The 3,977-nt window shown below is 41.7% G+C and overlaps 1 pseudogene; it reads left to right on the forward strand.

Moving 5' to 3' along the window:
• Positions 1–2,816: 2,816 nt before the first annotated feature.
• On the forward strand, positions 2,817–3,524 carry LOC102431072 (annotated as a pseudogene).
• The last annotated feature ends 453 nt before the right edge of the window (positions 3,525–3,977 follow it).

The raw sequence follows: 3,977 nt of genomic DNA on the forward strand, positions 1-3,977 counted from the left end.
GGGGCCCAGGCCCGATTGGGTGATCAGGGGCTTCCAGGTAATCAGGGCCTGCTGGCCAGGGGGAGGGCCAACCGCCATCACAGCAGGTGGGCGATGGGCCAATTAGGGCCTGCCAGCTGTGGGGAGGGACCGAGGAGGTTGGCTGTCAGCCCCGAGGAGGGACCTGGCACTCAGCCCCCCTGGGAAAGGGGCCACATCCACCACCACCCACCCCCAGTTCCCTATCCCAGTTGGGGTCCTGGCCTCGAACAGGTGATGGGGGCCTGCCGGCCAGGGAGAGGGACTAGGAGGTTGGCCAGCAAACCCTGATCAGGCAATGGGGGCCTGCCAGCCAGGGGGAGGGACCGCGGGAGGTTGGCCGGCAGGCCATATCGGCAATTAGGGCCTTCAGGCCGGGGGCAGCTCCTGTGTTGACTGTCTGCCCCTTGGTGGTCAGTGCGCATCATAGCAACCAGTCATTCTGGTCATTCCATCATAACAGTTGCTTAAGCTTTTATATATATGGACTAGAGGCTCAGTGCACGAAATTTGTACACTGGGGGTGGGGGTCCCTCAGCCCAGCCTGCCCCTCTCACAGTCTGGGAGTCCTCAGGGGATGTCCTACTGACAGCTTAGGCCTGCTCCCCTTGTGTGTGCCCCGTGTGTGTGTCCGCTGGGGGTCTTCCCCCAGCCATGCCATGGAGGCTCAGAGCAGGTGCCCTGTGTGTGTGTGTGTGTGTGTGTGTGTCCGCTGGGGGCCTGCCCCCAGCTGTGCCTCGGAGGCTCGGATCAGGCGCCCCATGTGTGTGTGTCTACTGGGGGCCTGCCCCCAGCCGCGCCTCAGAGGTTCAGAGCAGGTGCCCCTCTGTGTTGATCTCTCAGGCTCAGAGCCAAGCCCGGCCCCTCCTCCTGAGCTGGTCATGACTGTGATGGAGTCTCGACCTCATCTGCATATTACATATATATATATATATATATATATATATATATATATATATGGGATTCTGAATGATGTACACTATTTGACTTATCATTTTTTTTCTCATATAACTAATTTCTGGGAAGAGACTAGAAACTTCAACTACTACATAACTAATTAGAAAGTTCATCTTCAAAATGACTTATTTTGCCATTGACAATATTTAAAGTATACTTTCATGAACTTCAGTATCATTCAGAATAAGTATTTGAACATTTATAATAATAAATAGAGTGTTTCTTAAAAGCATATATTATACAGTGATCATTTTAAAATGCTTATGACATCAATTATGTTTATCACAATGAAATATAAATACATCAGGCTTTGTTAGAACAGTGCAGAGAGATAGCTCAGAATCAAGAAGGTGGAAGTGAAGATAATTTCCTTTTGCCTTTGCTTTAATTGCAGAATACAGTAGAATACAGATGCTCCTTTCTTCAAAGTTCCCTTTCATAGTCTGTCTATAAGCTGTCATATCATGCCTGCTGCCTGACTGTCATGCCGTCCTATCCTGTTCCACCTGAACAGATTTGTGGTGATATGGGCTGAGTGCTCTTTTCTTTGCTTTAAAATATAAATTCACCTTGCACTGCTGAATTAGAAATAGTTTAGCCTTATGTGTGAAAACTTATTTACTCTGATAAAGGTAATAGGTGCTCTACCTGTATAAATGAAATAAAATCTAATGTTTAGAATTGACATTTTACTTAGGAAAAAATGAGGATATGCTTTATATATTTCAAAAATAGAAGTATTATGATTTGAATAAGATAACAGATTTCATGTACAGATAACTACAAAGAAAAGCAAAACCTTTATTTGAAAGGTATATGACACTTCTATACAATGACAACAAACTCAATAAAACCAACCACTGGAAAAAAATTTCATCAATATAGATGCTTAATTGCAATATATTCTCTAACAGTCTCCTTAAAAAATTAGTTTTTAAATAATTCACTTAACACATGTAGTTTTTGTCTCACCTTTTTAATCCAAATGCATCACACAATTATTAATATCAATAAATGAAACTCAAATTTACTGTTTCTTGTATAAAATGAGTGATTATTATTTGCCATAATGTGTAAATAGAACAGTGCTATGTTTTCATATTGTTCTCTCTCTTCGTCTGCTCATCTGGCAAAGGACAATGGTTCAAATTACTATTAGAATAGTAACTAATGAAAATGTACATAGCATATTTACTTTGCTTTACAATGGTTCATCACTGAGAACACTTAAAAATGTATAAGACAATATTTGAGAGTGTTTCCAGTGTTCACTATACAGTTATAAGAGTGCACTACTTTCATCGCAGAAAAGTAAACTTTGACTTGATAAGAGACATAAATAAGAATTTGTTTAGAATCTGAGAGACAGACAGTGATACAGAAAGTAATAGCTGGCACCTAATGACTGTGAGGAACTATGAGACCCATCAGATCAATCCATTATCAGCTGAAAGTGACAGTTCTGGAACACTGTAATTAGGTAGGCATAACTTATCATCACTTCTAATTATTTCCTTCACTAAATGTCCATCAGTAAATTTAGAATATACATTTTACATTGTAAAACAGTTTATTTAGTGCAAGCTAGCTTCTAATATGACTATTGATGGTAGCCTTTATTTTAGGCTGCCAGGTGCAATATTGTTTTATCTTTCATCATTAACTGGGAAGATGTAAAACCAAACATATTTATTATATTTGCAGGTGATGCTGAGCTTAACTTTGTGTATGGTAAATGAGAAGGAATGGGGAAACAGAATAATGATTCAGAAGTAGGAAAAGAGGAAATTGGAAATAAGAATCATATTTTAAAAAACAGTATGACGATGTGCATTAGAAAGATGGCTGAGGAAGAGCAAAAAAAAAAAAAAAAGATCCCTTTGGTTCCAGAAAATCTCCAAAAAAAGAGGAAGGTTTATCATGCCCTCAAAGCCACCCAGGCTAAGCGGGCACTTTTGGAAAAGAAGGAGCAGAGGAAAGAAAAAGATATCAGATTTAAGCGACTAGAATGGTTCCTACATGATGCCCGGCGGCAACAAGATGACAAAGTGCACCTCAGACAACTAGAAGTGAAACCTCATGGTTTCCAAAGGATCAATGGAGTGAGCTTAATGGTACAAAGGACCATTGAGTGCAAGGCTTCACCTGAAGAAGATTTTCAGTGGTGTTTTTGTCAAAGTGACCCCCCAGACCATAAAAACGCTGTGTACAATGCAACCTTATGTGACCTCCAATGGACTTCCAAATCTGAAGTCTGTCCGGGAGCTCATCTTCAAACGTGGGCAAGCCAAGGTCAAGATCATCCCTTTGACAGACAATACAGTGATTGAGGAGCATCTGGGGAAGTTTGGTGTCATTTGCTTGGAAGACCTCATTCATGAAATTGCATTCCCAAGGAAGAATTTCCAGGTGATCTCAGGGTTCTTGTGCCCTTTCCATCTCTCAGTGGCCCGTCATGCTCCCAAGAATGGAGTGGGCTTCCTCAAGGAGGTGGGCTCCCTGGTTATGAAAGTGAACGCATCAATCAGCTCATCCAGCAGCTGAATTAAACCCAGAATATCTGAACACACACTGCTTTGGAAGCATGTGTTTATGTTTTTTGGAATTATCCAGTTTCTTCAAAGTAGGTTACTTTCTTCTATATGTTAAGAAACTGGAGGGAAAAAGTCATGGAAAAGATGGTGATGTCCCACTTCCAAAGGAAAAATCCAGTGTGTTTTCCATGTTGGCCACTGCTGCCACCTCTGGAATCAACCAAGGACAGATGCCCTGGAGGAGGGGGTCCTGCATCACAGATAGGAGATGTCCTTCTTCATATCTTCTATACCGAGGCATGAATGCAATTGGACCCAGCCCAGAGGCATACCTGAACTTTGGGGTTTCTAACGCCTTGTTTGGAAAGAACTTGAAATATATTTAGAAGAGCACACACATACACACAACAAAATAGTATGATGAAATAATTGAGAATTATTTTTTTATAAATGAAACCAGTGAGCCTT

The sequence above is a fragment of the Myotis lucifugus genome, unplaced genomic scaffold, assembly GCF_000147115.1.
Source record: "Myotis lucifugus unplaced genomic scaffold, Myoluc2.0 scaffold_120, whole genome shotgun sequence".
Taxonomy (NCBI): Eukaryota; Metazoa; Chordata; class Mammalia; order Chiroptera; family Vespertilionidae; genus Myotis; species Myotis lucifugus.